The sequence below is a fragment of the Hemitrygon akajei genome, chromosome 10, assembly GCF_048418815.1.
Source record: "Hemitrygon akajei chromosome 10, sHemAka1.3, whole genome shotgun sequence".
NCBI classification, from domain to species: domain Eukaryota; kingdom Metazoa; phylum Chordata; class Chondrichthyes; order Myliobatiformes; family Dasyatidae; genus Hemitrygon; species Hemitrygon akajei.
In genome coordinates, this window is record NC_133133.1 from 86,867,285 (window position 1) to 86,889,461 (window position 22,177).

Here is a 22,177-nt window from a genome sequence, read left to right on the forward strand (position 1 = left end):
TCTGGGTCCAGCTCAAGCTCCATCCCATGAATCCCCTCCTGTGTCAGCTGAGGATGTGGACCTGTCTGGGAGTCCGGCTGATCTCCTTGAGGTTTTCAGTAAAAGAAAGGCCACCACCCTGCCCCCCCCCCCACACCAGCCGTACGACTGTGCCATAGACCTCCTACCTGACACTCGTCCTCCCCGGGGCAGGCTCCTTTCCCTCTCTTGTCCTGAAACAGTGGCCATGGAGGAATACATCAAGGAGGCATTGAGCACGGGGTTTATCCGTCCATCAACATCGCTGGCAGGAGCGGGCTTCTTTTTGGTGAGCAAGAAAATGAGAAGCTCGATTATCAACCCCTGTAAAGAACCATTACCCTCTTCCCTTGCTGGCATCTGCATTTGAACATCTTCAGGGAGCAACCATATTTTCCAAAATTGATCTGTGCAATGCTTACAATCTGATCTGTATAAGAGAAGGAGATGAGTGGAAAACGGCTTTCAACACCTCTAGTGGCCACTTTGAGTACCTGGTGATGCCTTTTGGTCTGGCCAATGCCCCCGCTGTATTCCAGGCCTTGGTAAATGATGTGCTCAGGGCCATGTTGAACTAGTTTGTGTTTGTGTATATAGATGACGTCCTTGTCTATTCCCACTCTCATTAGGAGCACGTCCAGCATGTCCAGAGAGTTCTCAGACGGCTTCTTAAAAATGACCTGCACGCCAAGCCTGAGAAATGTGAAATCCATGAAGAGCAGGTGTCGTTGTTGGGTTATATACTCACCCCATCCAGTGTCCAAATGGACCCTAGTAAAGTTCAGGCAGTTGCAGAGTGCCCCAAACCACCTACAGTCAAACAGCTAAGGTGCTCCATGGGGTCTGCGAACTTATATCGCCGTTTCATCCAGAATTTCGGCTCTATCGCGGCTCCAATTAATGCCCTCACCAAGAAGACCTCGGCAGGATTCCACTGGACGGACGATGCCAATGAAGCATTTTCCGAGCTGAAGCAACGTTTCACCACCGCCCCGTTGCTGCAACACCCAGACCCGTCTCAGCCGTTCATCGTCGCGGTCGATGCATCCGATGTCAGCATTGGAGCCGTCCTCTCTCAGCCGTTCATCGTCGCGGTTGATGCATCCGATGTCAGCATCGGAGCCGTCCTCTCTCAGCCATTCATCGTCGCGGTTGATGCATCCGATGTCAGCATTGGAGCCGTCCTCTCTCAGCCGTTCATCGTCGCGGTTGATGCATCCGATGTCAGCATTGGAGCCGTCCTCTCTCAGCCGTTCATCGTCGCGGTTGATGCATCCGATGTCAGCATTGGAGCCGTCCTCTCTCAGCCATTCATCGTCGCGGTTGATGCATCCGATGTCAGCATTGGAGCCGTCCTCTCTCAGCCATTCATCGTCGCGGTTGATGCATCCGATGTCAGCATTGGAGCCGTCCTCTCTCAGCGCTCTTCTGCGGATCGCCGGCTGCACCCTTGTCTCTTTCCTTCCCGTCGCTTGACTCCGGCCGAGAGGAATTACCATGTTGGAAACCGGGAGCTTCTGGCTGTCAAGGAGGAATGGCGACACTGGCTGGAGTGGGCAGAGCATCCATTCCTGGTCTGGACAGATCACAGGAACCTCTCCTAAATTCAGGATACTAAGAGACTCAACTCTTCTCAAGCCTGGCGAGCTCTCTTCTTCACACATTCATCTTCATCCGGCAGCAAGGATACAGAGACCAACGCTTTCTCCTAGCAGTTCGATGGATCTGAGGACAATGCCGATCCAGAGCCCATTCTTCCTCGCTCCTGTATCGCTGCTCCGGTGATCTGGGGAAGAGAGGCAGAGGTGAGGGCTGCCCAACAATCAGATCCAGGCCAGATGGGGAACCTCCCAAGTGGCTGTTTGTCCCTGCTGCAGTGCGTTCCAAAATGTTGGAATGGGGTCACTCCTCCCATCTGGCTGGACATCCGGGAATTCAACAGACTCGGGAGTTTATGATGAGACCATTTTGTGGCCATCTATGTCCCAGGATGTCCACGTCTTTGTATCTGCCTGTCCCACCTGCGCTCTACTCAGCAGCATCCTGCAGGGCTGTTATGTCCACTGCTTGTGCCCCATTGCCCCTGGTCCCACCTCTCAGTAGATTTCATCACTGGGCTGCCCTCGTCTAATGGAAACACCACCATTTTGGTCGTTGTGGATCGATTTTCCAAGGCTGCTCACTTCATTGCCCTCGCCAAGCTGCCATCGGCTCGTGAGACTGCCACATTCATGGTTCAACATGTGTTCAGGCTCCATGGCTTTCCTCAAGACATAGTGTCTGATTGTGGACCACAGTTCACTTCCCACTTTTGGAAGGGTTTCTGCTCTCTTGTAGGAGCCACGTCCAGCCTCTCTTCTGGCTTCCATCCCCAATCTAATGGACAGACTGAGAGGGTGAACCAGGAGTTGGAGACAACCCCGTGCTGTCTTGCCTCTTCCAACCCCACGTCCTGGAGCTCCCAATTGGTTTGGGCAGAGATCCCCCACAATAACCTCCACTCCTCCTCCACCATTATGTGTCCCTTTGAATGCCAGAAGGGATACCAGCCCCCGCTCTTCCCTGATCAGGTGATTGACGTAGGAGTTCCTGCTGCTGACCAGCTGATCCAGCGCTACAAGCACCTGGAGACGAGCCAGGGCTTCTCTGCTGCGTGCCCAGAAACAGCATTCCCGGCAGGCTGATCGGCTCCATCGACAGGCAAGGCCATTCAAACCAGGAGAGGAGGTCTGGTTGGCATCGAGGGATCTTCCCCCAAAAGTCGACAACCGGAAATTGGCACCGTGCTATGTGGGACCATTTGTAGTGGAAAAGGCTGTCAAACAAGGTGTCCTATAGATTGCATCTACCAGCATCACGGAAGATCCACCCAGTATTCTATATTTCCCAGCTCAAGCAAGTTACTACCTCTCCCCTGGCCTTAGTCACCAGTCACTCCACCTCCCCCTCCTCCCCACCTGGTAGATGATTTCCTTATCTGGATGGTGCAGTGCCTCCTGGCATCTCGCCGGGTACATGGTAAGGTCCAGTACCTTGTGGACGGGGAAGGGTATGGTCCAGAAGAATGTACTTGGATCCCAGCGAAGGACATTTTGGACAAGTCACTCACGTGGCACCTCAGAGACTGCGCTTGTGGAGGGGAACCCTGTCAGAATCATGGATTTGGCAGCAGAGCAGATACAGCAATAGCTCTCGTGAGTATGCATGTGTCAGCTAATTATTATTTCATTATGATGCTATTTAACTCCATTCTTTCCATCATAGTGCTTGTCAAGACTTGAGCAAAGCACAGCAACATTTTGCTACCTGCTTGCATTCGGCCTTGCCTGACAAAATGGACTGTCAAGCTAACTGACTCTGACAACTAGCGGTATTCATTTTATATTTAATTATTCCTTTCAGCTGCAGTGTTGGCTTCATTTTCCATTTGAGAGTTTTAGTTAATGGCTCTGTTTAGCCTAGTGTTTATTGTTTTCTTTTCCCTCTAACTCTGTTTGCATTAAAGTCTGTGAACCATTAACCCACTTCAGTGTCTCTCATTCCGCACTTGGGCCATGTCCGAACATAATAACACTTCCAGTCCCAAAGGCTGCAAGTGGGGATTGAAGTGTCACAGCCCACTGCCCATGACTCGAGCATAGACCATATCTACAGGACCTTTAACCCTCTTCTCCTCATTACACCAGATGGTCTGGATAATTATGTCCACATGTCTTCCAGTATTCATGATATTCATGCTTTCTGCATTGTATCTCAGGAGAAATAGGCCTTCCAACCCAGAGGAAGGATTGGCTCTTCCAGCCCACAGAGAAGGAGCAGGAGGAGGAGGAGGATACCATGATGTAGGAGTACTACATGTGCTTGAATCCACCAGGGAAAAGGCAATTCTGTACTGGTTGTTGTGTAATCAACTAGATTTGATTAGGGAGTCGAAAGCAAAGGAACCCTTAGGAGGCAGCAATCATAATATGATAGAATTAGAATCACAGAGAATAACAGCATAGAAACAAACCCTTTGGCCCATCTAGTGCATGCTGAAACCATTTAAGCTTCCTACTCCAATCAGCCTGCGCAGAGACCATAACCCCCCATACTCTCCATGTACCGATCTTCTCTTTAAAGTTAAAATCGAGCTCACGTGCACTACTCACAACCATCAGTGAAGAATTTTCCACTCATCTTCTCCTTAAGTTTCTCACCTATGACCTCCCACTGTAGTCCCTCCCAACCTCAGTGGAAAAAGCCTGCTTGCACTTACCTTACCTATACTCTTCATTATTTTGTATACCTCTATCAAATCTCCTCTCGATCTTCTACATTCTAAAGATTACAGTTCTAACCTATTCAATCTTTCCTTATAACCCAGGTCCTCCAGACCCAGCAACCCCTTTGTAAATCTCTGCACTTTTTCAACTTTATTAACATCTTTCCTATAGGTAGGTGGCCAAAACGGCACACAATACTCAGAATTAAGCATCAGCAATGTCTTATACAACTTCAACAAAACATTCCATCTTCTGTACTCAATACACGGATTTGTGAAGGCCAATGTGCCAAAAGCTTTCTTTACGACCTGTGATGCCATGTGCAATGAATTATGTACCTGTATTCCCAGATCCCTTTGTTCTACCACACTCCTCAGTGCCCCACCACTCACTGTGTAAGACTTACCCTGCTGAAGTGTAAAGCCTCGCACTTGTCTGCATTAAAATCCATCTGCCATTTTCCAGCATATTTTTCCAGCTGATGCAGATCCCTCTACAAGCTATGATAGCAGTCCTCACTGTCCAATACATCCCCATCATTATCATCCAGATCGTTGATAGAAATGACAAACAACAATGGGCCCAGTACCGATCCCTGCAGCACACAACTGGTCACAGAGGCAGACTATCTACTACCACTCTCTGTCATCTCTCTCAGAGCCAATGTCTAATCCAATTTACTACCTTATCCTGAATGCCGAGCAAGTGAAACTTCTTGACCAGTCTCCAGTGCAGAGAGTTGTCAAATGCCTTACTGAAGTCCATAAGGACAACATCCATTTTCCTGGTAATTTCCTCAAAAAACTCTATAAGATTGGTGAGACATGACCTACCATGCATGAAGCCATGCTGACTATCCTTAATCAGTCCCTGTCCCTTACAATACTTTCCAATAACTTTCCCACAACTGATTTCAGACTCACCAGTTTATAATTTTCTTGTTTCTGTTTAGAGCCTTTTTTAAACAGTGGAACAACATTGGCTATCCTCCAGTCCTCTGGTGTCTCTCCTGTTGCTAAGGGTGATTTAAATATCTCTGCTTGGGACCTGGCAATTTCTGCATTTGCCTTCTGTAGGGTCTGAGGGCACACCTTGTCAGGCCCTGGGGCATGGGATCCAAGGGAACATTGTTCTGTGGATCCAGGACTGGCTTGCCCACAGAAGACACAGAGTGATTGTAGATGGGTCATATTCTGCATGGAGGTCGGTGACCAGTGGTGTGCCTTAGGGATCTGTTCTGGAAACCCTTCCCTTCGTGATTTTTATAAATGACCTGGATGAGGAACTGGAGGGATGGGTTAGTAAACTTGTTGATGACACAAAGGTTGGAGGTGTTGTGGATAGTGTGGAGGGCTGTCAGAGTTTACAGCGGGATATCAATAGGATGCAAAACTGGCCTGAGAATTGGCAGATGGAGTTCAACCCAAATAAATGTGAAGTGGTTCATTTTGGTAGGTCAAATATGATGGCAGAATATAGCATTAATGGTAAGACTCTTGGCAGTGTGGAGGATCAGAGGGATCTTCGGGTCCAAGTCCATAGGACACTCAAAGTTGCTGCGCAGGTTGACTCAGTGGTTAAGCAGGCTTATGGTGTATTGGCTTTCATCAACCATGTGATTGAGTTTAGGAGCTGAGAGGTAATGTTGCAGCTATATAGGACCCTGGTCAGACCCCACTTGGAGTACTGTGATCCTAGGTATCCAAATTCGAGCCGGACGCTTAGCCCAAGCCTTTGGCATGCCAAACAACGGCCGGTTATGGAACCCCAAGAGTTGGTCCCATTCCCACAAAGAATGTAACTCCAGGTCAGGGTCTTCAAAAGAACACTGAAAGGGAAAAATAGAGATATTAAAGATAGAAATAGAGCTGTTTCCGAAGATGCAAGCAAAAGAGTCATCGTTAGACACCATCATGACTAAGCTCCACCTTCTCCATCTGAGACTCTGCCAACAATGGTTGTACCATCTGCAAATTTACAGATGGCATTTGAGCTGTGTCTAGCCACACAGTCATAGGTACTGAGCAGTGGGCTAAGCACACATCCTTGAAGTATGACAGTGTTGATCATTAACAAGAAGGAGATATTATCACCAATCTACACAGATTGTGGTCTTGTGTGGTCTTCTGATCTTCTGGAAGTTGAGGATCCAATTGCAGAGGGAGGTACAGAGGCACAGATTCTATAGCTTTTTGATCAGGACTGTAGGAATGATGGTGTTAAATGCTGAACTATAGTCAACGAACAGCATCCTGACACGTGTTTGTATTGTCCAGGTAACCTAAGCCCATGTGAAGAGCCATTGAGATTGTGTCTGCCTTAAACTATTGTGATGATCAGCAAATTGCAGTGGGTCCAGGTACTTGCCGAGGCAGGAGTTGATTTTAGCAATGACCAACCTCTCAAAGCAATTCATCACCGTAGATGTGGTGCTACTGTTAAGGCAGCTCACACTATTCTTCTTGGACACCGGTATAATTGTTGCCCTTTTGAAGCAGATGGGAAATTCTGACCTTAGCAGTGAGAGATTGACACAAGTTGGCACAAGTTTTCAGAACTTTACTGGGTACTTCATTGGGGCCTGTTGCCTTGCAAGGCTTCACCCTCCTGGAAGACAGCCTAACATCGGCCTCAGAGACAGAGATCACGGGGTCACTGGGTGCAACAAGGATCCTGACAGCTGTAGTTACATTCTCCCTTTCAAAGCGTGAATAAAAGCTGTTGAGTTCATTTGGTAGTGAAGCATTGCTTCCATTCAGGATGTCGGGTTTCACTTTGTAGGAAGCAATGTCCTGCAAATATTGCCAGAGTTGTTACGCATCTGATGTCGCCTCCAACATTGCTCGGAATTGTTTCTTCACGCTTGAAATAACCCTCCGTAAGTCGTCCCTGGATTTTTGTACAAACCTGGTTTGCCAGTCTTAAGTTACCAACAGAAGAAAGAATAGAGTACCTTACAGAAGTCTGCCTTTGCGATAGCCTCTCCCAGTCAGCGCTCAATATTTACTATAGAGCTAAGCTGACGGCAAATGCTGTCTCTTCAAGTTTATCTGTGGAAACAGCTTAAATTCCTCTCATTAATGTCTCTTTTTCCCTTTTCAAGGTGGCTGGGATTATATCAACATCCCTGATCTGTAACAGCACTGAAACTACGGTTTTTCATGGTAATGAGTTCCCATTCTTGGAGCACACCAACCAGCTGTTTTCCAACATTCTCCAGGTGTGACATGGAAGATGCTGGAGTGCAGTCCTGCATGGATCTGTGGACAACCGATTCCAGCCCAGTTTGCAGATGACACGAAGCTGGGCGGCGGTGTTAGCTGTGAGGAGGATGCTAAGAGGATGCAGGGTGACTTGGATAGGTTAGGTGAGTGGGCAAATTCATGGCAGATGCAATTTAATGTGGATAAATGTGAGGTTATCCACTTTGGTGGCAAGAACAGGAAAACAGATTATTATCTGAATGGTGGCCGATTAGGAAAAGGGGAGGTGCAACGAGACCTGGGTGTCATTGTACACCAGTCATTGAAGGTGGGCATGCAGGTACAGCAGGCGGTGAAAAAGGCAAATGGTATGTTGGCATTCATAGCAAAAGGATTTGAGTACAGGAGCAGGGAGGTTCTACTGCAGTTGTACAAGGCCTGGGTGAGACCACACCTGGAGTATTGTGTGCAGTTTTGGTCCCCTAATCTGAGGAAAGACATTCTTGCCATAGAGGGAGTACACAGAAGGTTCACCAGATTGATTCCTGGGATGGCAGGACTTTCATATGAAGAAAGATTGGATCAACTGGGCTTATACTCACTGGAATTTAGAAGATTGAGGGGGGATCTTATTGAAACGTATAAAATTCTAAAGGGATTGGACAGGCTAGATGCAGGAAGATTGTTTCCAATGTTGGGAAAGTCCAGAACAAGGGGTCACAGTTTAAGGATAAAGGGGAAGCCTTTTAGGACCGAGATGAGGAAAAACTTCTTCACACAGAGAGTGGTGAATCTGTAGAATTCTCTGTCACAGGAAATAGTTGAGGCCAGTTCATTGGCTATATTTAAGAGGGAGTTGTCCATCAGTTCTCTCAACCCTCTTTGCCCTCATGCTACCTTATACCCTGATTTTCCTCCTTATTTTCTAATTTCTAAGTATAATTCTTTTCCAATTTCCTTTTGAACTTTTGCCTATTAATCATTAAGCGTTTGTTCTTTTGAGATGTATATTGCTTCACCAGAACACTCCATCCAGAATTCTTTCAGCCTTGAATTATGTCCCACTGAACACTTCCAAGTATCTACTAGTTGCCTGGAGCTTCCATTGCCCAGATTAGGAATGAAACAGGTTTGGACGAGGGAAGTGTCTGGTAAGCTTCGTCTTCATTCTTTGTCTGTTGGTACATAACTAGAGAAGTGCAGATGGTTCTGGGGACTAGATGTGGGAATTCTGGAAGACCTCCAGCCTCCCGGATAACCACAGCTGTACCAGATGTACCAACCTGTAGCTCCTCAGAGAATGTGTTAAGGAACTGGAACCACAACTCGATGATCTTCGGTTCATACGGGCAACTGAGGAGGTGACAGATAGGAGAAGCAGGGAGGTAGTTGCTCCTAAGTTGCAGGAGACGAGTACCTGGGTGACTGTCACGTGAGGGAAAGGAAATCGGACGCAAGTGCAGAGTATCCCTGTGGCTGTTCCCTTCCATAATAAACATGCCGCTCTGGATATTGTTGGGGGGAATAACCTATGAGAGGGAAACAACACTGACTGAGTCTCTCGCACTGAGTCTGGCACTGTGGCTCAGAAGGGAAGGGGGGTGAACATGATAGAGACAATGGATGGCTGTTGTCTCCCAGGTTTCAGGGTCTGGGATGTCTCGGATTGGATCCACTGCATTCTAAAAGGGGAGGGTGAGCAGCCAGAAGTCTTGGTACATATTGGAAACAAGGATGTACTGTAGGTAGGAAAAGGGAGGAGGTCCTAAACAGAGAAGTTAGGGAGCTAGGTTGAAAGCTGAAAAGCAGGACCTCCATGGTGGTCATTTCTGGATTGCTGCCTGAGCCACGTGCATGGCTGAGGCAGGGTTTCAGATTTCAAGATCTTTGGGATCTCTTCTGGGAAAAATATGACCTGCACAAAAGGGACAGGTTGCATCTGAACTGATGGAGGACCAATATCCTTGTAGGCAAGTTGCTAGAACTGTTGGAGAAGACTTGAACTAATTTAGCAGAGGATGGGAAGCTGAGTGATAGGGCTGAGGTTGGAGTAGTTGGTATACAAGCAGAGGCAGTGTGTAGTGAGACTGACAGGAAAGACAGGCAGATGATGGGGCAACTTGCAGTCAGTAGGATGGTTTGCAGTGTAACAGGGGCACAAAATCAAAAAGGGCAACAAACACAGGACTGAAGTTGTTATATTTGAATGCACACAGTATATGTAATAAGGTAGATGAACTTGTAGCACAGAGAGATTGGCAGGTATACCATTGTGGGCATCATAGGGAGCTTAACATAGAAACATAGAAAACCTACAGCACAATACAGGCCCTTCGGCCCACAAAATTGTGCCGAATATGTCCCTACCTTAGAAATTACTAGGCTTACCTATAGCCCTCTATTTTACTAAGCTCCATATACCTATCTAAAAGTCTCTTAAAAGACCCTATCGTATCTGCCTCCACCACCGTTGCTGGCAGCCTATTCCACCCACTCACCACTCTCTGCGTAAAAAACTTACCCCTGACATCTCCTCTGTACCTATTCCCCAGCACTTTAGAACTGTGTCCTCTTGTGGCAACCATTTCAGCCCTGGGAAAAAGCCTCTGACTATCCACACAATCAACATCTCTCATCATCTTATACACCTCTGTCAGGTCACCTCTCATCATCTGTCACTCCAAGGAGAAAAGGCCAAGTTCACTCAACCTGTTCTCGTAAGGCATGCTCCCCAATCCAGGCAACATCCTTGTAAATCTCCTCTGTACCTTTTCTATGGTTTCCACATTCTTCCTGTAGTGAGGCAACCAGAACTGAGCACAGTACTCCAAGTGGGGTCTGACCTGGGTCCTATATAGCTGCAACATTACCTCTCGGCTCCTAAATTCAATTCCACGATTGATGAAGGCCAAAACACCATACACCTTCTTTACCACAGAGTCAATCTGCGCAGCTGCTTTGAGTGTCCTATGGACTCGGACCCCAAGATTCCTCTGATCCTCCACACTGCCAAGAGTCTTACCATTAATACTATATTCTGCCATCATATTTGACCTACCAAAATGAACCACTTTCCACTTATCTCGGTTGAACTCCATCTGCCACTTCTCAGCCTAGTTTTACATCCTAACAACATCCCACTGTAACCTCTAACAGCCCTCCACACTATCCACAATACCTCCAACCTTTGTGGCATCAGCAAACTTACCAACGCATCCCTCCACTTCCTCATCCAGGTCATTTATAAAAATCACGAAGAGTCAGGGTCCCAGAACAGATCCCTAAGGCACACCACTGGTCACCAACATCCATGCAGAATATAAGCCATCCACAACCACTCTTAGCTGGCTGGTGGCATCAGCACTGGACTTCAGAGCGAAGTTCGAATCCAGCCGGCACCCTTGCAAGCTTTCCATCCGTGCTGGGTTGAGCGTCGAGCTAGCAAGTCGGCCTCATAAAAATAAGAAAGCACCATCACAACAGTGTCCCGATTGCTCCACTTGGAGTTAAGGGCTTTCTTCTTCTTCACAGCCACTCTTTGCCTTCTGTGGGCAAGCCAGTTCTGGATCCACAAAGCAAGGTCCCCTTGGATCCCATGCCTCCTTCCTTTCTCAATTATCCTTGCATGGGGTACCTTATCAACTGCCTTGCTAAAATCCATATACACTACATCTATGGCTCTACCTTCATCAATGTGTTTAGTCACATCCTCAAAAAATTCAATCAGGCTCATAAGGCATGATCTGCCCTTGACAAAGCCATGCTGACTACTCCTAATTATATTATACCTCACCAAATGTTCATAAATCCTGCCTCTCAGGATCTTCTCCATCAACTTACCAACCACTGAGGTAAGACTCATCGGTTTAAAATTTCCTGGGCTATCTCTACTCCCTTTCTTGAATAAAAGAACAACACCCACAACCCTCCAATCCTCTGGAACCTCTCCCGTCCCCATTGATGATTCAAAGATCTTTGCCAGAGGCTCAGCAATCTCCTCCCTCGCCTCCCACAGTAGCCTGGGGTACATCTCATCTAGTCCCAGTGACTTATCCAACTTGATGCTTTCCAAAAACTCCAGCACATCCTCTTTCTTAATATCTACATGCTCAAGCTTTTCAGTCTGCTGCAAGTCATCACTACAATCACCAAGATCCTTTTCCATAGTGAATACTGAAGCAAAGGATTTATTAAGTATGTCTGCTATTTCCTCCGGTTCCATACACGCTTTCCCACTGTCACACTTGATAGGTCCTATTCGTTCACATCTTATCCTCTTGCTCTTCACATACTTGTAGAATGCCTTAATCCTTAATCTTGCCCCCCAAGGCCTTCTCATGGCCCCTTCTGGCTCTCCTAATTTCCTTCTTAAGCTCCTTCCTACTAGCCTTATAATCTTCTAGATCTCTAACATTACCTAGCTCTCTGAACCTTTTCTTCTTGACTAGATTTATTACAGCCTTTGTACACCACAGTTCCTGTACCCTACCATAACTTCCCTGTCTCATTGGAACATACATATACAGAACTCCACACAAATATCCCCTGAATACTTGCCACATTTCTTCCGTACTTTTCCTTGAGAACATCTGTTTCCAATTTAAACTTCCAATTTCCTGCCTGATAGCCTCATAATTCCCCTTACTCCAATTAAACGCTTTTCTAACTTGTCTGTTCCTATCTCTCTCTAATGCTATTGTAAAGGAGACAGAATTATGATCACTATCTCCAAAATGCTCCCGGACCGACAGATCTGACACCTGACCGGGTTCATTTCCCAATACGAAGTCAAGTACAGCCTCTCCTCGTGTAGGCTTATCTACATATTGTGTCAAGAAACCTTCCTGAACACACCTAACAAACTCCACCCCTTGCTCTAGGGAGATGTCAATTGATATTTGGAAAATTAAAATCTCCCATCATGACAACTCTGTTATTATTACACCTTTCCAGGATCTGTTTCCCTATCTGCTCCTCGATATCCATGTACTATTGGGTGGCCTATAAAAAACACCCAGTAAAGTTATTGACCCCTTCCTGTTCCTAACCTCCACCCACAGAGACCGCGTAGACAATCCCTCCATGGCGTCAACCTTCATCCAAGGATCCACATTTTATCAAAAATACAGGCAGATAGGCAGAGGGGATGGCATAGCACTGTTGGTAATAATTGAAAATCAAATCCATAGAAAGAGGTGACATAGGATGAGAAGATGTGAAATCCTTGTGGGTAGAGTTAAAGAAGTGCAAGGGTAAAATGACCCTGATGGGAGATATATACAATCCTCAAAGCAGTAGACAGAATGTGGGCTAGAAAATTACAACAGGAAGTAGAAAACGTCTGAGGATGGTGAATCTGTGGAATTCTTTGCCACAAGTGACTGTGGAGGCAAGGTAATTGGGAGTATTTAAGGGGGACTGATACATTCTTAATAAGTCAGGGCATGAAAGGTTATGGGAAGAATGCAAGAGCATGGGGTTGAAAGGGAAATGGATCAGTCGTCATCAAATGTTGGAGCAGACCCAATGGACTGAATGACCTAACTTGTTCCTACGTCTTATGTTTTTATGGAAACATCCTTCACAAGAGACTTATTAACCACATAACCATATAACAGTTACAGCACAGAAACAGGCCATCTCGGCCCTTCTAGTCTGTGCCGAACGTTTACCCTCACCTAGTCCCACCGACCTGTACTCAGCCCATAACCCTCCATTCCTTTCCTGTCCATATACGTATCCAATTTTACTTTAAATAACAATACTGAACCTGCCTCTACCACTTCTACTGGAAGCTCATTCCACACAGCTACCACTCTCTGAGTAAAGAAATTCCCCCTCGTGTTACCCTTAAACTTTTGCCCCCTAACTCTCAACTCATGTTCTCTTGTTTGAATCTCCCTACTCTCAATGGAAAAAGCCTATCCACGTCAACTCTATCTATCCCCCTCATAATTTTAAATACCTCTATCAAGTCCCCCCTCAACCTTCTACGCTCCAAAGAATAAAGACCTAACTTGCTCAACCTTTCTCTGTAACTTAGGTGCTGAAACCCAGGTAACATTCTAGTAAATCTTCTCTGTACTTTCTCCATTTTGTTGACATCTTTCCTATAATTTGGTGACCAGAACTGTACACAATACTCCAAATTCGGCCTTACCAATGCCTTGTACAATTTTAACATTACATCCCAACTCCTATACTCAATGTTCTGATTTATAAAGACCAACATACCAAAAGCTTTCTTCACCACCCTATCCACATGAGATTCCACCTTCAGGGAACTATGCACCATTATTCCAAGATCACTCTGTTCTACTGCATTCTTCAATGCCCTACCATTTACCATGTATGTCCTATTTGGATTATTCCTACCAAAATGTAGCACCTCACACTTATCAGCATTAAACTCCATCTGCCGTAGTTCAGCCCACTCTTCTAACAGGCCTAAATCTCTCTGCAAGCTTTGAAAACCTACTTCATTATCCACAACGCCACCAACCTTAGTATCATCTGCATACTTACTAATCCAATTTAGTCAGAAGTTCTCTGCCCAACCAATTAGACTAAGGTAACAGGTAACCTGAGTGATAGAAGACACAGCTGAAGGTTTCTAACCTTCCCATACCCGTCTTTTGTGTTTGTCATCATCTTTGTTGTGTATTCCATATTTCAATATTATTGAGCAATCTTGTATGTGTGTATATCTATTGTTTGATTAAGAATTCTTGTTCATTTATATAAGTAATTACAAATTTTATGTAAAATTACGCTAATTGCATTGCTATCATGCTACCATTTGATATGCATGCGTCTTGCTTAAAGTAAAGACAAAACCAGACCTGCATTTCACATCGTTCTGTGTTCCTTTGAATTAGGAAATTACAAAACATAACATTGGTGATGAGGTTCTTTTAAAACAAACCCAACACAGCTACTGACCTGCCAAGGTGGCAGCGAGATGTTTGAATTAAAATAAAACATAGTGAGAGTAACATCAAAATAGAGCAGCACGTACTCTTTGGAAGGGAAGACACGACCGAATTTAAAAGAAAAGGCCATAATTGGAAGAATTCAGGGTTCATAAAGTGTGAGTACCTGCAGATAATAATCGTTATAAAAATCTGAAATGGCTACCTCAGAAATATTGGTAAGTTTGATTATACAACAGATAATTGGATCATGAATACCGAACCATTGGAAGCAAATGAAATAGCCAATGAGAAGCAAGTGTCAATTTTGCTGAATGCACTGGGTATAAAGGCATACAGTTTGCTTCGAAATTTGACTGCTCCAACAAAACCATCAGAAATAAGCTTTGCTGCTGATGTAAGAACACTTAAAACCAAATCCAGAGGAAGGGGAGTCCATTTCAGCATATGCGGCTGAACAGAAGAGATTTTCTGAGCATTGTCAATTCCAAAATGGCCCAGATGATATACCAAGTAATCATTTAGTCTGTGGAATCTTGAAAGGAAGGAATCAAAAATAGTTCCTCTTATTTATTTCCAGCATCTGCAGATTCCCTCGTGTTGAGCAGTGGAAATTGCTGTTTCAATGGAAACCACAGACTGAGACACAATCCAGTTGTAGTCAGGAGCAAAAGTGAGCATGAACAAAATTGCAATGCCAAAACAGAAACCTGCCTGATCAAACAAATAGTGTAACCGTTGTGTCAGGAGCCCACATACGCCAGACCAATGCAGATTTAAAAGCAAAACTTGCAGAAAATGCAACAAAGTAGGACACATACAAAGAGCATGTTGGGCAGACAAAAATAAGTGGAAAAAGGTAAAAAGTGGAGTTGCAGTTTCAAAAAGGGCACTAATCTACATGCTGTTGATGAAAACTGATCATGATGAGAGTAGCACAGGATGTTGCAGCATTGAGATTTACAGTGTGAAAATTAACAATAGACAAGCAATATGGCTTATGCCAGAAGTGATCAGCAAATTAATGAAAATGGAATTAAACACTGGTTCAGCTGTTTCCGTAATTTTGCAGAATTTTTGAATAGTATTTCAAGAATACCAAATTGAAGCTTGCAGCACTCATAATGGTGAAAATATAACTCCTGTGGTAATGATGTTCGTGGCAGTGAAACACAACAAGCAATGAGCCACATTGGGCTTATATATGATAAAAGCAGAAGGACCAGCATTGTGGAGACATGACCAGCTGAGACAATTACAACTAGATTGGAGATCCATCCACCATTTGCAAGCCACATTCCCTGCAATGAAGCCAACTGAAAATAAAGTAAGAAATGTACTGGATGATGCCACAACTGTCTCCGTGCTGAACACCATGAACCATTGCCCAACAGAGGACAAGCAGGTGTTGGTGCCATCCTCTGTGCCTCTGGTTGGAAAGTATATTGGACCAAGGAAGGACCATGCTGATCGGAGTGATCGTGAAAGTGACAAAAGCAGTGGTCCAGCTGCAAATTTTTTCATTGACAATGTATCTGAGAAAAGTTCTGATATGTTAATCAGGCAATTGCAAAATGTGGCTTGATTTTAAGCTGGAACTGAATTCATTAAGCTTCAGGAAAGTCACAAGCATTCGGCTTTTGTGAGTATAAAGAACCAGAATCTACTCTACGTATATTAAGGTTATTCCATGAACTTCAAGTGGGAGACTAAAAGCTGCTTGTAAAAGTAGATGCAAAGACCAAAGCCCAGCAAGAAGAATGGAAAGACAAAAAGAAAGGGGTCAATGAAGATACAAAAACAGAGGATTCGTCTGATGATGTTGTGGATGCGGAAACCAAAAGGGGGAGTCAGATCATAAAGGGAGCAATAGAAGGATTATTAAAAGAATACTTTAGTGAACTAAATGATCAAGTTGCACAAATGAGAAGAAAAAGGAAGAAAGAGATGGAGAGAAGGAATGTGAGAAGAAAAGAAAGGGATTGAAATAAATCCAGAGAGAGAAAAGGAGAAGAAAGGTGTCCAGAGATGTCTGTGTGGCTAGGCATAGCTCAGATACCATCTATAAATTTGCTGACAATACAACCATTATTGGTAGAATCTCAGGTGGTGACGAGAGGGCATACAGGAATGAGATATGCCAACCAGTGGAGTGGTGCTGCAGCAACAACCTGGCACTCAATGTCAGTAAGATGAAAGAGCTGATTGTGGACTTCCAGATGGGTAAGAGGTAGGAACACACCAATCCTCATAGAGGGATCAGAAGTGGAGAGAGTGGGGGGACATCACATGATGACGTAGGATCGAGACGTGGAAATCCAGCTCTCCCGCAAAAAAACTGTAAAATAATGTTTAAGCCAAGAAAAGTTAGTAAATACCTTTTAAAAATTACTTATAAACTACTCAGGATTGTCTTAAGATATGCCTCCTAAACAGAAGCAGAAGAAAACTACTACTTTGAAGACAACACAAGATGGAAAAGAATCAAGGCCGGCCTCCATTAAAGAGCCTCGGGCTCAAGTGCATTTTACCTCCGGCAATGCAGAACAGGAAACTGCGACAACATCAACCGTCTCCAAAAAAAAAAGAGCAACAGGAATTGCGCATGCATGAAGGAAGGGGCATGCGCAAACACGAGCAACCCAAACTACAAATCCCAGCTATGATCGGAACTGAAAGTGAAAGTGAATATGAGGTGGAATCAGATTCTCTGGATAAATCAGACGAAGATGATGAGACAAACAAAGAAGAGCAACAGGAAGAGGTTGGAGGTGATATTGGAGACATAAAAAATCTTTGGTGCAAATAATGCATAAATTAAAAGCATTAAAAGTAATAAAAAAGATATTAACAATATGAAGATTATGTTTGATAAAATGATGAAAAGACAGGACAAAATGGACAAGAAAATTAAAAACTTGGAAGAAACAACTGGAGACACCATTGATAGAGTGAATGAAATGGAAGATAATATTTCTGCCTGGACATCAGAAAGAAAATGGTTGTTGGAAAAAGTGGATGTACTTGAAAATTTTAGCAGACGAAATAATATTAAGATTGTTGGACTTAAAGAAGGTATAGAGGGAGAGGATCCAATAAATTTTTTTCAAAAATGGATTCCGGAAATTTTGGAAATGGAAGAAGGAACCCAGTTAATTGAAATTGAAAGTGCTCACAGAGCCTTAAGACCAAGACCTCAAGTTGATCAAAACCCACGATCAATCTTGATAAAATGTTTAAGATATCAAGATAAAGAAAAGATCCTGAAGGTGGCTGCCCAATGTGCCAGAAAGAGAAACGGGCCATTGATAATAGAAGGGAAAATAGTTCTTTTCTATCCTGATATAAGTTACAACCTTTTGAAGAGAAAGAAGGAATTTACCCTAGCGAAAAAAGTTTTATGAGAAAAAGGTTATAGATTTATATTGTGCCACCCGGCAACCCTGATAATTTTTTTGGATGACAGAAAAAAAAGATTTTTTACTGATTATCGTGATGCGGAAGAATTTGCACAAGAACTCCCAAATATTCGCTAACCACAGCCAAAGATTTAAAAGTGAAACGGATTAAAGATGAAGACAGAGACAGTGAATGGAGTTGATGGATGTTTAAGGACAGAAGAATATTTAAATATATTCTTAATTATATGATACAGGGGGAGAAAGGTAAAAATTTGAGAAATATTAATCGAGAGTAGTGATATTATTTTTTCCTTTCTTATATATTTTTTTTATATTACGGGGGAGCTGGGGGAACTTTGGATTGATTACTATGGGACTCATGTGTGTAATCATGGCAATTGCCATGACCCGCACAACGGAGGGGGGTAATGTTGTGTTTTTTTTTATTCACAACATTAGTAGGGGGGTATTTTCTTATTTTTTTCTTTATAAGCTATTTTTCTTTTATCTTTCTTTCTTTGCCTGGACAATCGGGGGGGGGGGGGAGACACATAGCAACATGGAGAATTTTAAAAAGATTCCCCAAGGTACTATGAAATTTGAAAGGTTAGGTATTACTATAAATTGGAGTAACCCTGTTAAAAATAATGACTAATTTATTGAATTTTTAAAGTTTTAATGTTAATGGGCTTAATGGACCGGTGAAAAGAAAAAGAATTTTAACATACATTAAGAAAATGAAAATAGATATAGCTTTTTTACAAGAAACACACTTAACAGAGATAGAACATCAGAAATTAAAGAGAGATTGGGTCGGAAATGTTATTGCAGCTTCATTTAATTCAAAGGCAAGGAGAGTTGCAATTTTGGTTAATAAAACTTTACCAATTAAAATACAAAATGAATTAATTGATTCTGTGGGGAGATATTGTGGCGACCCACTTGCCAGCACACTCGAACCGGCTCACAAAGTGGCGCACGCCGGCATAGAGGCCGGTCCCAAAAAGGGCGCCAAGTCTGCTTCACCAGCAAGGGGAAAAGCCTGCGTGTGGGACGGGACTGTGAATACAGCATTCCTGCCCGGGGAGGGCGGGATCAGGAAGTCTTTAAAGCGAGGCCGCGAAGTTTGAATAAATCTCTTTTGCAACTGCAGCTCACCGACTCATGTTGTTTATTGCAGCGCTGCGTGTAGCACACCGCTACAATATATAATTATACATTGTCAAATTTTTTCAGAACTATGGACTCTTATGAATATTTATGCACCAAATGAAAATGATGTAAAATTTATACAAGAGGCCTTTTTGAATTTGGCTGACGCACATGACAAAATATTAATAGGTGGAGATTTTAATTTTTGTCTAGACCCAGTTTTAGATAGATCAACAAAGGTTGTTACAAAATCAAATGTAGCAAAATTAACTTTATCATTGATGAAAGATTTAAATTTGATTGTTATATGGAGAAGAATTAATCCAAAAGAAAGAGATTACTCATTTTATTCAAATAGACATAAAACTTATTCAAGGATAGATTTTTTCCTATTATCAATGAATATTCAAGACAGAGTGAAAAATATGGAATATAAAGCAAGAATATTGTCATATCATTCCCCCTTGACAATGACAATGATAATGATGGATAAAGAAGAATCGATTTACAGATGGAGATTTAATTCAATATTATTAAAACGTCATAGATTTTTGTGATTTCATGAAAAAGCAGATTCAGTTTTTTTAGATACAAATTTACATTCAGTTAATGATAAATTTATAGTATGGGAAGCAATGAAGGCATATTTGAGAGGCCAGATAATAAGTTATACTAAAATTAAGAAGGAATATATGGTAGAAATAGATCAACTGGAAAAAGAGATTACAAAATTATAAAAAGTATCTCAAAGATATATGACAGAAGAAAAACGAAGACAACTTGTTAACAAGAAGTTACAATATAATACACTTCAGACATATGGAACAGAAAAAGCAATTATGAGAACTAAACAGAGATATTACGAACTAGGTGAAAGATCACACAAGATTCTTGCTTGGCAGTTAAAAACGGACCAGACTTCCAAAATGATAAATGCAATTAGAACAAGTGTAAATAAAATTACTTATAAACCTTTAGAAATTAATGAAACTTATAAGAATTTTTATTCTGAACTGTATCAATCAGAATCACAAAATGATAATGTCGAGATAGAAAGGCTTTTATCACAAATAACTCTTCCAAAATTGAATTTGGAAGAACAGAAGGGATTAGATATGCCTTTTACATTAAAAGAGGTCGAAGAAGCTCTAGGATCACTTCAGAGTAATAAATCCCCAGGAGAAGATGGTTTTCCGCCCGAATTTTATAAAAAGTTTGAAGATTTACTAATTCCTCCTTTTATGGAGTTAATATACCAAGCGGAAAGAACGCATAAACTTCCAGAATCTTTTTCGACAGCTATTTTAATAGTATTGCCAAAAAAAGATAGAGATCTTTTAAAACCAACATCATATAGACCTATTTCTTTGTTGAATACTGACTATAAAATAATAGCAAAAATTTTATCTAATAGATTATCTAAATACTTACCAAAATTAATACATATGGATCAAATAGGATTTATCAAAAATAGACTATCGGCAGATAATGTAACTCGGTTACTTAGCATAATTCATTTGGCACAAAAGAGGGAGGAAATGAGAGTGGCAGTTGCCTTAGATGCAGAAAAAGCATTTGATAGATTGGAATGGGATTTTTTATTTAAGGTATTGGAAAAATATGGATTAGGAGTATCTTTTATAAAATGGATTAAAACCTTAAATACTAATCCCAAAGCTAAAGTAGTGACAAATGGTCAAATTTCAACATCATTTCAGTTAACAAGGTCAACTAGACAAGGTTATCCATTATCACCTGCTTTATTTGTGTTGGCGATAGAACCATTAGCTGAATTAATTAGAACGGACCCAGATATTATGGGTTTCAGAGTTAACCAGGAAGAATATAAGATTAATTTATTTGCTGACGATGTTTTGCTTTATTTAACAAACCCATTGTATTCGCTGCGTAAATTATCTTCTAGATTGGAAGCATATGGGAAAATATCAGGCTACAAAATAAATTGGGATAAAAGTGAAATTCTACCCCTTACTAAAGGAGATTATAGTCAATGTCAACTAATAACTCAAGTTAGATGGTCGATAAGTGGTATAAAATATTTAGGTATAAGAGTTGATAACGATATAAAGAATTTATATAAATTAAATTATTTACCATTATTGAAAAAAATTCAAGAAGATCTTGATAAATGGATGACGTAATCAATAACATTAGTAGGCAGAGTAAATGCTGTAAAAATGAATATATTCCCTAGATTACAATATTTATTCCAAACACTACCAATACAATTACCGCAGAAGTTTTTTCAAGAGTTAAATAAATGTGTGAGGAAGTTCCTTTGGAAAGGTAAGATGTCAAGAATATCATTGGAAAAATTGACACAGAAATTTGCCCTAGGAGGGTTACAACTTCCAAACTTTAAGAATTATTATAAAGCAAATCAACTTAGATTTATTGCATCTTTTTTTGATGAAGATAAACTGGCATGAATTAAAATAGAATTATATAAAATAGGAGAAAATATACCAGAAGATTTTATATATAAGTGGGAATCTAAATGGATACGGGAAAAGAAAGAATCTCCTATATTAAAACATTTGATTGATTTATGGGATAAGATAAATGTTGATGATGAGATAAAGAAATCTTTATTAGCAAAGAGACCTTTAATTCAAAATAAACTTATTCCTTTTACAATGGATAACCAACTTTTATACAATTGGTTTCAAAAAGGGATTAGATATATCGGAGATTGTTTTGAAGGAGGTATATTGATGTCATTTGATCAAGTAAAGAATAAATACAAAATATCAAACAACACTCTTTTTTGTTATTTCCAATTAAGGGCTTATTTAAGAGATAAACTGGGTCAAACAATGTTATTGCCAAAACCTAATGAAATAGAAACTTTAATTCAAAAAGGAAAAATTAAAAAAATTATTTCTTGTATGTATAGTTTGATTCAAAAACAGGCAATTAAACAAAGAATTCATAAGTCAAGACAAAAATGGGAAACTGATTTGAATATTAAAATTGAAGAAACAAGTTGGCCAAGACTATGTCTTGACAGTATGACAAATATAACAAATGTCTGGTTAAGATTAGTGCAATATAATGTTTACATCAATTATATATTACACCACAAAAAATAAATAAATTAAACCCAAATTTATCTGATCAATGTTTCCGATGTAATCAAGAAATTGTTACTTTTTTACACTCTACTTGGTCTTGTTTTAAAATAC